Consider the following 13,651-nt stretch of genomic DNA (forward strand, 5'->3'; position numbering starts at 1 on the left):
GGAAGAGAATGAAGGAAACGTTAAAACAGCTTGCTCCTGGTTAACAGCTCGGTAACACACGAATGATCCACTCTATGGTTACACAATTGCATATAAAAGGCATTCATATAGAAAGTGAAAGGGTAAATCAATTCAGTCTTCTATAATAACGTTAGCTTGGAATAGTCGATTATTTGGGTTAGTTCATTTCTTGCATAATTTTAGCTTCCATCATGGGAATAATAAGGAATGTTCAATCCATGACACTGATGGTTAAAAATTGAGTTGCAAAACACTATTGATAAATAAATTTTATTCAAAATAAGATTGCAGTTTTAGCAGCAAAGCCCATGTATTTTTCAATATTTCTTTTTTCCACTTCAAAAGTGTGAGGGATTATTTTCACCATCACCACACTAGCAAATTGGCTCCAGATCCTACAGTCAAAGAATAGATGTGTCATTGGTTATTGCTGGTTCTCATTTAAATAAACTGGAAATAAAATATATTAGGCTAAGTCCATATCATTAGTATGCACTTTTTTCTTTTATCATAAGCAATTCACTACAACACACACACAAGCACGTATGCAAGCTTGCATATATATATATATATATTTATATATATACACACACATGCACACACACACACACACACACACACACACACATATATATATATATTCATTCATTCATTTGAAGCATAAACATTGCTCCTCTAATGTTCTGACTTGTGTATTTTTATCTCATTCTTTAAGATGACTGGAAGAAAGGGATAAAAATGAGAAACTTGGAGTAATGATGGAACGAATCTTCAGTTTCATGTATGCATGGCTGTATGGTTAAGAAGTTTACTTTCTAACCACATGATTTCAAAATCAGTCCTCCTTCATGGCATCTTGGCCAAGTGTCTTCTAGTGTAGCCTGAGCCAATCAAAACCTTGTAAGTGGATTTGGTTGACAGAAACTGAAAGAAAGGCAGCGAGCTGGCAGAAACGTTAGCACACTGGGCAAAATGCTTATTGGTATTTCGTCTGCCGTTACATTCTGAGTTCAAATTCCACCGAGGTTGACTTTGCCTTTCATCTTTTCGAGGTCGATAAATTAATATATATATATATGTGTGTGTGTGTACATATAGGCTTAGTCCATATCGCTTACCAACAACATGGTTCCAGGTTCAGTCCCACTGCGTGGCACCTTGGGTAAGTGTCGTCTACTATAGCCTTGGGCCAACCAAAGCCTTGTGAGTGGATTTGGTTGACAGAAACTGAAAGAAGCCCGTCGTATATATATATATATATATATATATGTGTGTGTGTGTGTGTGTGTTTGTTGTATCTGTGTTTGTCCCCCCAACATTGCTTGACAACTGATGGTGATGTGTTTACATCCCCATAACTTTGCGGTTCGGCAAAAGAGACCAATAGAATAAGTACTAGGCTCACAAAGAATAAGTCCTGGGGTTGATTTCCTCGACTAAAGGCAGTGATCCAGCATGGCTACAGTCAAATAACTGAAACAAGTAAAAGAGTAATATATATATATATATATATATATCAAATGAATAATGACACATGATGAATAATTGTCCAGTGAAGGTTGGCTTGTGGTATACAGATGTCCTGATCTCATGCTCAGTGTGTGCTATTAATATGTCCAGGAATGCCAGCTGATTGTCTTTTCCTTTTCCATTGTGAATTGTATGGATGGCAGTAGTACTTTGGTTGGGTTCAAAATTCCATCAGAACACCTGCTGAAGGCTGGAGAGTACACCAGCCGAAACATGATAACAACAAACAAGATGGGGACATTTGTTGAGGACGTCCATTGTAAATAATATATATAATTCCTTATCTCAAAAATATAAAATAGTAATATCAATCTGATTCAGTTCTACATAGGTATGTAGGACACATCCATCTCATCTGCCCCCAAACATCTGATTTGATGAACATGTCCTACATTGAGCTGACTCAAACTATAATCAAATATATATACATATTAACATACAGTTGGTACACACTTAACATACAGTTGGTACATCCCTGAGGCAAGCTCTGTCAAGGAAAAATACCACAGAGATCACTGTGGGGTGCACAGTCACCAACTGCCCCATCAACGACATTAAAATTTGAGGGCCTATGTAGTATACAAGGTAATCTGCAATAAATGTGGTGCATCCTACATAGGGAGCACCACTAGGAAACTATGCATCTGTATAAAGGAGCATATACAGACAGACACCTCTATAAAGAAATGCCTTAGGAAGTGCCTTTCATCCTTTCGGGGTCGATAAATTAATTACTAGTGGGGTCAATGTAATCAACTTATCTCTGCACCTGAAATTGCTGGCCTTGTGGCTATAGTAGAAATAATTATTATTATTAGCATTATCATTATTAATATTATCAATGTTACCACTGGTCATATTATCATAGTAATTATCACTATCATTAGGATGGCTGTTAGCCATAGCATTAGGACCACCATCAATAGTATTCTCATGAAGGGTAGTATTATGGCTGTTGTTTGCATTTCCATTACTAGGCTTAATATTAATGTCAACGTTATGGCAGATGTACTTATTATTATTCTTATTATTATAATCATTTTTATTATATTTATTATTTTCCTTAGGAGTGTTATGTGTTTATTAGATGAGGCTATGGTGGATTCAATATTAGGCAGTGAGGTGTAGGATAATTTGAGGGTGGATCAATTAAAGATCAAGTGGTACTTATGGTAGGGAGGAAAGTTGGAATTGATGATATTGAAAAAAAAGGGTGGGTAAGCCCTTAACATTTAAGGAGAAGGGCGGAGTATACCAAAGTAGGGTTCTCTCTGCCATTTTTATTAGGTAACCTCATGGGTGCAGAATCATGTTTTTATCTAAGAAATAGTGATATATCTTTAGAACAACAGTAGAGAATTACATGCTGAGATTTAAAAAAAAGTTTTGTACATTTTCCCTGATTTGCTAACAAAATAAATTTGCAGAACACAAATTTGGTGGGCGTGTAAAAACATTAAATTATCCAAACTTTTACTTAAACACTCAATAACATAAACGAATGCATTAATAATTACAGATAAACATTATAACATTTGTAATATGAGTAGAGAAGTTGAATACAGCAAGCTGAATATGTCTACAAATATCTACCACCTTAATCTGAATCAATTGTTAATTATCAACAGTGTGGCTGACTCTTAGAAGTATATAATTTCCATGTTCTGTTCTAAACAACCATGCAATGGTTATTGTTTTTACATCTGGTGCAAATTTTGCTGCAAATGTTCCACATCAGTTTTCCTTATGTTAGAAAATTGAATATACTGAACAAAAGGTATGTGTGTAAGTTTGCCTGCATAATGTGTGTGCGTGTGGTACTTGATAAAGCATGTACAAGTCTTGGAGAACAAATGAATGAATGATGGCAATTTTAATGAAAGGGAAAATTAATCGTACTTGTCAATCTACTACCTGCTGTCCAAGCATGGCTCACGCATACAGATGCAGCTAGATTGTGATCAACAAAGAACAAAGAAGCCTTATCACAGAAAACAAGCCACTTTCTTTCATAGATTTCAAAACATGTAGACATGATGAAAGGTTGTGAGATTGAAGAAATACTGGAGCAGAGATGAATGGATGTCAGCTGTATGCAAAAGGTAAGATGGAAAAGGTCTTCAATTAAACTTCTCACCAGTAAGAAGCAGCAATTTAAATTCTTCTGAGTGAACAATAGTGATGACAGAGGTTGAGTAGGTATACTGTTAGCTGGAAGACAGATAGATAAATTAATAGAGGTGTGTGATAGGATAAATAGTTAAACTAATTGTAGGTATCAAAGGAGCAACATGTATCTCAGCATATGACACACAACTGTATCAGCCAGAACAGAAGGATCACTTCCCTGAGAACCTCCTGTAGATTACCTCAGTTATGTGTGACAGTGACTTCATTGTTATAGCTGGAGACTTTAACAGACATGTTGGTCAGCATATTGGTGGCTTTTGCAATGTACATAGAAACTATGGTTAAGTCTCAAGGAATGAGGCAAATGTAAGGCTTATGGAGTTTTGTGGAGCAACTGATCTAAAATTTGCGACACACTCTTTAAGAAACCATCCAGCCACCTCATCACCTACCAATCTAGTGAACATAAAAGTCAGGTAGATTACATTCTCACCAGGAAATGGGACAGAAGGATTATTATGAATACCAAAACCTTTTTTGGTGAAGAATGCATTATGCGACATAGGTTTGTGGCTTGTAACTTTTGTGTCAGGATTAGGTAGAAACAAAAAAAAGTAAAACAACATGGTGAAGGAAGGTTTAGAAATTAAAAGATCCAGCAATTGGGAATAAGTTTAGAGGAATTCTAATTAAGGTAAACTTACCGTCGCTATAGAACAAAAGAATCTGGCTTGGAAGTGCTATTATGAAAAGCTGCTGAATGTGGAGAATGTATGGAATAAACAGGGATTATTTCATGCTAACCCAATAAAAGGACCAACAATTCAAGTTGACAGCAATGTGGTAGATAAGTAATCAAGGATATGAATAGGGAAAAAGGCTCTGGTTTATTGGAAATAATTGCAGAGATGCTTAAAATAACTGGGGAAGTGGGATGCAAGACCCTCTGGATAGTTAATCAAGTCATTCAGGAGGGTTCTATACCCAATAACTGGCATAGTAGTATCATCATAAGCTGCTGCAAGGGTAAAGGTGATACCTTAAAGAGAAGCAGCTATAAGGGAATCAAAGTTCTAGATCAAGTTATGAACCTCATGGAGAAAGTCATAGCCTACTTGATCTGTTATAGAGTTGACCTGGATGAGATGCTGCTTGGCTTTTCCCCCAGAAGAGAGACCATAGATACAATCTTCCTAGTGAGGCAACTACATAGAAATACCTAGCTTTCATTGATTTGCAGAAAGCCTTTGACAGGGTACTATGTCCAGTAATCTAGTGGGCACTGATGGATCTAGGTGTAGATGAATGGCTTATGTATGTAATTCAAGCTATGTAAATGGATGTAGCAAGTAAAGTGAAAGTTCTGTGATAAATTTAGTATGAAGTAGGAGTCCATAAGCCGTCACAGAGGAGCTTCTATATGCTGAGGATCCAGTTCTCAAGGTTGCATCCATAGGGGAATTAAAGAAGGAATTCCAGGCATGACAGCTAAATGTGGAAGTGAGAGGCCTTAAGTTAAAAATAGCAAAGATGGAGGTTTTAGTAAGCAAGAAAGAAAATAGAACCCTGGTACTTACAGGAAAATACCCTTGCTTGATATGCAGAAAAGGAATAGGAATAAACTCCATATACATACTTGATGTAAGATATGGACATACAAGTGTTGTAGTGGAATTCAAAATGCAAACTTCACATGCAGTAAATGCACTGGAACAGTTCATACAAGCACAATGGAAATTAAATCTCTTAAATACCCAGATGGCTCACAAGAAATAGTTGATAGGTTTTGTTATCTAGGAGATATAATTATCATGGGAGATGGTTGCCCCGAAAGTATTATAACTAGAGTGAGAACTGGCTGGGGAAAGATCAGGGAGCTATTACCACTGCTGACAACAAAGATCTTTTTCCCAAGAGTGAAGGGCAGACTGAATGATGTTTGTGTTTGAACTTCAATGCTGCATGGTAGTGAGACATGGACCTTGAATGCAGAAGACTTGAGAAGATGAGAAAGATATTTAGCAAACATATTCTGTTGGATGTACAATGTGAGGGTGCATAAAAGAATTAGTACAAAGATGCTGAGTAAAAGAGGAATAAGACTGCACTGATATTGACATATAGTGTGTATTGATGAAGATAGCTGTATAAAGAAATGACAATTGCTAAATGTGGCTGGAACTCTGCAGAAGAGGGAGACACAGGAAAACATGGGATGAAATTGTTAAGGCTGGCCTCAGAAACTTAAGCTTGACAGAGGAGATGACAAAGGACTGAGATCTCTGGCAGTATGAGGTTCTTGAGAAGACCTACCTTCATCAGTGGAACTGTGTTCTGAAAGTGCTATATATTGTGCTCTTCACCCACAATACAGTGACTCATCCTCTTCCATGTATTAAGCCTACCTCTCCACCCTGCCACTCAGCTCCTGCAGACTACCAACCATGTCGTTCCTCCTTCTTGTGTCCTTCCCTGACAACTGTATGCTCTCTACTACTCTTGTTGCTTTCTCCACTTCTCCACTCTCTTCAGCATCCCACTATATCCCCCAACTAAGAGCTCCTTGTTCACCCACCCTTCAACCATACCCATTTTGGTTGTTTATTTCCCCATTCCCACATTCTCATTGCAAAATGATTCTTCAACTCACCTTATGCCTAGTGGGGTCACCAAGGTGCCTCATCACCATTATGTAGCTCTTGAAGCTCTTACTGTTCATCTTGTCTTTCTTTCCCCCTCCCCAACAAGATGTGAGTAGCCATGCAGATCCTTTACAAGAACCTACTCTTCCCTACTGCCACTTCTCATCAACAGTCAATCCCCTTACTGTCTTACATAAATCTGACATTTCTCCCACCCCAAGGTTTGTAGTTCTGTGAGTTGCATAGTGGCCTCATTAGTGCGGATGGCACAAAAAAAGCACCCAGTCTACATTACAGAGGGGTTAGCATTAGGAAGGTCAGTCAACCATAGAAGCCATGCAAAAAAGTGACACTGGAGCCTGATGCAGACCTTGCACACATCAGATCCTATGAAAATATCCAACCCATGCCAGCATGAAGCAGATGTTAACTAATAATGATGATAATACATATATATACTTATATACATACATGCATGCACATATATATATATAGATGTTACTTCAGCATGACTGAAACAAGTAAAAGAATAAAAGAATATATAAGTATATATATATATATATATATATATATATATATATATATATATATATATATATATATATATACATACACATACATACATGCATATATACATACATATGTATATATACATATACATACATATATATATATGTATGTATGCATGTATGTATGTATATGTGTGTGTGCGTGTGTGGTGTGTGTGTACCTGAGTGTCTGCTGAAGAGTTCCTGGCTTTGGGTAAAAGAAAATACCAAGAAGGTATTCACACACTTATTGCAGCAGTCCTTCAATTTTGCTAAGCCCTGTAAAAGAACTCAGGAGGTTGGGCCTCCTACCAGGCCTTTCACAATACCCTTAAAGCCAAGAACTTTTCAGTACCCCATCACACACACACACACACACACACACACACACACACACACACACACACACACACACACACACACACACACACACACACGCACAAACACATACATACATACACATGTAGGTTTGTATGTAAGCATATATATGTATGTGAGTTTTGTGTATATGCATTCATACACCATCATTTTAACATTCACTTTTCCATACTTGTGTTGGCCAGACCGAATTTGTTGAGGCAGATTTCCTATTACTCTCTTGTCATTAAATTTTATTTGTTTTTCAAGCAAATTGATAAATGATATTTCCCTGTGGTCAGGCATGTTTTCACAGAAGATTAGAAATTAGTAATATCATTTGTGTGATGGTGATTCTCATTTACAACTGTTGCATGATATCAAGACAAGACTAGAATACACCCCCCCCCCCCACACACATGCATGCACACGTACACACACACACACATACACGCACACAAGTTTATTTCAGTTTCTGTGTATTAAATTCATTCAAAGGGTTATGTCTACCTGGGGCTATAGGTGAACAATACTAGCTCAAGGTTCCATGCAATGAGACTGAACCTGATTACATGGCACCTAGGGTAAATGCCCTCTACTATAGCCCCGGACTGCCTGCAAGCAAAAAACGACACGTCAAGATACATATCATCCCATCAAAATGGTCTATTAATTATTTGATAGAGATTTATAAAATAATTATCCAATTGAAAGATGTACTGAGGTTGCTTGGTAAAAGAAGTAGAATGATGCATCGTTCTGTAACCAGATCAAACCATAATGATTTCCTTAACAAGTGCTACATGATTGTCATGAAGTCCTGCTGGAGAATACAAAAGGTATCTCCTTTTATCTTCCTTCCCAGTATTTTTTAGAAAACTCTATCTTGTTACTTATTTAAGCCCTTCATTCCCTATGGAGCATAGACCATTAACAACTTTTCTCAACTCTGGGTTGTCCTTAATATGTGGCCTATGCTCCTGAGAGAAGACCTTCCTCTCCTGGGTTTTGTTGGTTTTGAAATATCATTGAAGCTTCTGTAACATTTTTTTTTTTCAGGTTAGGTAGGGACATAAAATTGGGTCTGGCCCTACATAAGCCCATTTTCATCTCTGGGAAGAGCTTATCTGGCCTTTATCCTTTGACCAGTCAGGCATGGGTGGTGGTTGTAACAAGAGCTTGCATTTTACTGGCATAGCTCTCTGTGTCATTGAGATACACAAGTCACCAACTGCAACCAGAACTGGATCAACACTATCTTGTTGGCTATAGCTAAATCTGAAAGAGGGATAAAAAGAAAAAAAGTGAAAAAGAGAGACAGATAGACAAATAGAAAAAATGAGAGAGAGAGAGAAAGAAAGAAGAAGGAAAGAAAGAAAGAGAGAAAGAGAGAAAGAGAATAATTTACCTAGTATTTGATTGATACATGATATAGCAATCACAAAAGTATGAAAGCCACAACAGACCCTAACAAGATTTTAATTCATGACACAAAGGGATGGAACAATAGTCCATCATTAAAGCACTTCTTCCAAAATGCCAACAAATCCACCAATTAAACCAAACCCCTTAAAGTTGGTGCCCCAGCATGGCCAAACATGGATAGCTGAAAACCAGTAAACTAATTCCTTATAATTCCTTTATTTAAACTCAAATTTTTAATCCCATCAAATATTACAAAGAAATTATTATCTCCCTTGTAATAAGTGCAACCTCTAGGGAAACCACATGTGAATAAAGCAAGTTTGATATCATCCTTCTATGTTCTAAGTTCAAATCGCATCTGATATGCTTTCACCTTCCATAGCTCTGTTGTCAATGTAACAACATGATCAAAGGATGCAGATTCTTTTGATGCTGTCAAACTTTAAACTGAATAAGATTAAATATTTACAATGTTTTAGTTTCAATTAATAAAACAAATACCAGTAATATATTGTGGTTAATCTAGTCAACCTGTATCTTTTTCAAAACATGGCCTTGTTCCTGAGTATCTGCCTGTCTATCTGTCAGTCTATCTATCTATCTATCTATCTATCTATCTATCTATCTATCTATCTATCTATCTATCTATCTATCTATCTATCTATCTATCTAACTATCTATCTATCTATCTATCTGTCTATCTATCTATCTACACACACACATACACACACATACATTCATACATACATACATACATACATACATACATACATACATGCATGCATACATACATACATACATACATACATATATATAATACACACACACAAATACGTATGTATGTATGTATGTATGCATGTATGTATGTATGTATGTATGTATGTATGTATGTATGTATGTATGTATGTCTGTATGTATGTATGTATGAATATATGCATGCATGTATGAGAGAGAGAGATAGAGAGGAAAAGAGAGAGAGAGAAGAAAGAGAGAGAAGTAAGTGGGGGAAAAGATAGCCATCCAAGTGTATCAGTTCGAGGGTAGCAGCTTGATATTGATTGTACAATGACAACAGGTTTCAATTGTTAAACAAACACAAAGCAACATAGGTTCTGTCACTTAATCAATCGACTCATATTTGATAGACAGATAAGCAGATGCATGGATGGATGCATGGATGGGGAAGGATGGTTGGGTGGATGGATGGTTAGAAAGACAACTGAATGATAGAGAACTAGATAGAGGACAGATAGTTAGATAGATAGATTGATAGATAGATAGATAGACAAACAGACAGACAGACAGACAGACAGATAGATAGATAGATAGATAGATAGATGCTTTGCTGGCTTGTTGGCTGGATATATACATATATATATATATATATATATATATATATATATATAATAGAAAATATTAAAATTACTAAGTCTCTCTAAAGGAGATTACGGCAGCGTTATGGATATTAATAATTATCACCATACTAATATGGCAGTCTATAAATATAAGACTAAAGCTAATCAGCGACAGCTTTAGTCTTATATTTATAGACTGCCATATTAGTATGGTGATAACTATTAATATATATATATATATATATATATATATATATATATATATATATATATATATATATATATATATATATATATATATATATATACAGGGTGCAGTAAATATATTGTCGCCTAAATTACACAAAAATGAAAATAAGATTGATATCTCATTTTAACAGATATATATTACCAAAATTACGTTAAAAAAATCATGAAATACTAAAGAGTAAATTTTTCAATAAAATCGCCATTTGCTTCAACCATGGCCTCCAGACGACTTTGGAATCTCCTGCAACTCTTCTGGTTGGTCACCTTTATAAAGTTGGTGAATGCTGCCATAAACCCATGCCTTCATTCATCTTTGCTGTTGCAAGGAGTTTTGTTGGTATCTCCCTCAACTGCACCCCACACATAATAAACAAGGGGGCTGTAGTCTGGGGAGTTAGGTGGCTAGATGTTAGGGGTGATGTGGTCGCAGAAATTGTCTGACAGTCATGACTGGGTTTTCCTACATGTCTGGCATGGTGCAGAGACCTGTAACCAGACGTAGTGTCTTCCAGCAGCTACCCTCTTGACTCGGGCTAGCACTAGCTCCTCCAAGCACTTAACGTAATGGAGGCATGATATCGCCATGACTAGTGTTCACTCCAAACACCGTGATGTTGACTGGATTTTTTTATTTTTATCACTCTGAGCTTCCAGTGCAAATGTCAGGCAGTACAGCATGTTGTTTCCAAATTTCTGGCAGAGTATTGCGTCATGGTGCTGTTTTTTTTTGTCGCAGATGGTGCCTAACTGACCCTACTATATTGTGTAGTCAACAAAATCAAAAACAAACAATGTGCATTCATGAAATTAAAAATGTAAAATGGCAACAATTTACCCATGCACCCTGTGTGTGTGTGTGTGTGTGTGTGTGTATACATACACATACACACACATGCATATATATAAGAGAGAAAGAGAAAGAGAGAGGAGAGAGAGAAATAGATTGTAAAATTAATGGTTAGCTCAGTAGATAGAAAGAGATAGGCAAACAAGCAGACAAAATAGTAGTTACATAGATTAGATAGAATAGATAGATAGATAGATAGATAGATAGATAGATAGATAGATAGATAGATAGATAGAAGATAGATAGATAGATAGATCAACAGAGAGAGAGAGGGGGATGACTAGAGAGAGAGAGGGAAGAGAGAGAGAGAGAGGAGAGAGAGGAGAGAGGAAGACTGGAGGCTAACTCTCTTATGCTACTTGAATGTGGTCCCTTATTCTAGGAGATATGCGATTAAAATGATATTGTTGCATGAGACATCAGCACAGCTTTAGAACTTAGCCTAATATAAAAACTTCCTGGTTGGCTTATCTACTTACTATCATTTAGTCACCCTTTGGTCAGGAAATTTCCTGTTTGACTGACACTCTATTAAATCTATTTATTTCATGTTTGGCAATATCTCCCCCAGTCTTCACGTGTACATCAATGTATACAAGCAAACTCCTAAAAAACATGATCATCAGCATACATTCCTGTTTGACCCACAATGAACAGGTAGTGCAATACCAATAATTTCAGTGGCCATGGGCCAAAGACACTTTTTGTACTCCTATCTTAATTTATACATATAATTTTGCAGGTGTCTGTGTGAGACTGTATGGTGGTAAGACATTTGCTACCCAACCATATAGATTCAAGTTCAGTGCTATTGGCATAAACCTTGGGCAAGTGTCTTCTACTCTAGTCCTGGCAAAGCAAAGCAAAGTCATATGAGTGATTTGACTTTGCTAGACAATTCTGAAAAACATATATATTCATAATACATATACATATTTACATATATATATATATTTATACACACATGCACACACACACACATATGTGTGTGTGTATATATATATATATAAGTAGTTGAATGAATTATCTTAGTATGGATAATTCGGTTAATCGATACCTGGGTAGCAAATTCACGTCAGAAAAACATGGTGAAGCTACATGCCAAGGGCAGAGATCACGTGCTTTCACGTGGAAATTTGTGTGTTTTTTTTTAATACAAATAAATGAAAGAATGGAGTTGATGACGATTTAACAAAAGGAATTTGTTAAATCTTATTCCTTCGAAATTAGGATATGTGCAGCCTTCGAAACATATGTCGAAAATAAAGGAATTTTGTTAAATCGTCCGTTCAACTCCATTCTTTCATTTAATATAGATATATATATATATATATATATATATATATATATATATATATATATATATATATATATTATATATATATATATATATATAATATATAAGATTATATATATAGATATATATATATATATCAATATATATATACACATATATATATAAGGTGTTACTCAGGCACTCAACATGAGTCCACGCATCTTGAAGTGGAAACAGCTGTCTGTAAGCCAATGAAGTTCATAAATAATTTTTTATTCTTTTGTCATCTCTTTTTCTTACACACACACACATACATATCACCATCATTATCGTCTTTTGATGTCTGCCCGCCATGCTGGCATACATGGGATGTTAATGAGATAAGTTGACAGAAGATAGCAGGCAGAAGACTATATGAGGCTTCACTGTCAGCACCAGAGAGGTTTGTTTTGGCTGTTCTTGCATGTGTTCCATATGCTAATAAGAATTACAGAGTTATACATGTTAGATAAACATGTAAAATAATTCCCTATTAGAAATTCTTCAGACAGAAAAAAACATAATACAAATTTCATATTGGATGAAGTGTTAATATCTAAATAGTAATCAGGAGCAGCACAGACAGCCCCAGTGAAAGAAGAAAAAGGAAGCGACACACAAACACACACACACAACACACACACTTCACGCACAGAATATACCTTTATATAGGTACATATATGCAAACAACCTCATGCACACATACATATATATGTACACACAACAATATATATACATATAAACACATATACATATGCATATATACACATATTCATATACATATATACACACCACACTATACATCATCATCATCATCATTATCATCATTTAACATCCATTGTCCATGCTGGCATGGTTTGGACGGTTTGACTGGGCTGGTATGTTTGGAAGGCTGCACCAGACTCCAGTCATTTGGTGTGGTTTCTATGGCTGGATGCCCTTCCTAACACTAACCACTCCAAGAGTGTAATGAGTGCTTTTACATGCCTCTAGCATGAGTGCCATTGTGTGACACCAGAGTACATTTACATAGCACCGGCATGGGTGCCAATTTGCATGACAACTTGTATCTGTCACAACTGCAATTTTGCTCAGCTTGATGAGTCTTCTTCTCAATGCATGACAAAATGCCAAAGGTCTTTGCCATTGCGCTGTGAGGCCCAACACTTAAAGGGAACTCAGTTACTTTGCCTCCATGACGCCCAACACTGGAAAGAAACTCAGCCACCTTT

The sequence above is a fragment of the Octopus sinensis genome, linkage group LG5, assembly GCF_006345805.1.
Source record: "Octopus sinensis linkage group LG5, ASM634580v1, whole genome shotgun sequence".
Classification (NCBI taxonomy): domain Eukaryota; kingdom Metazoa; phylum Mollusca; class Cephalopoda; order Octopoda; family Octopodidae; genus Octopus; species Octopus sinensis.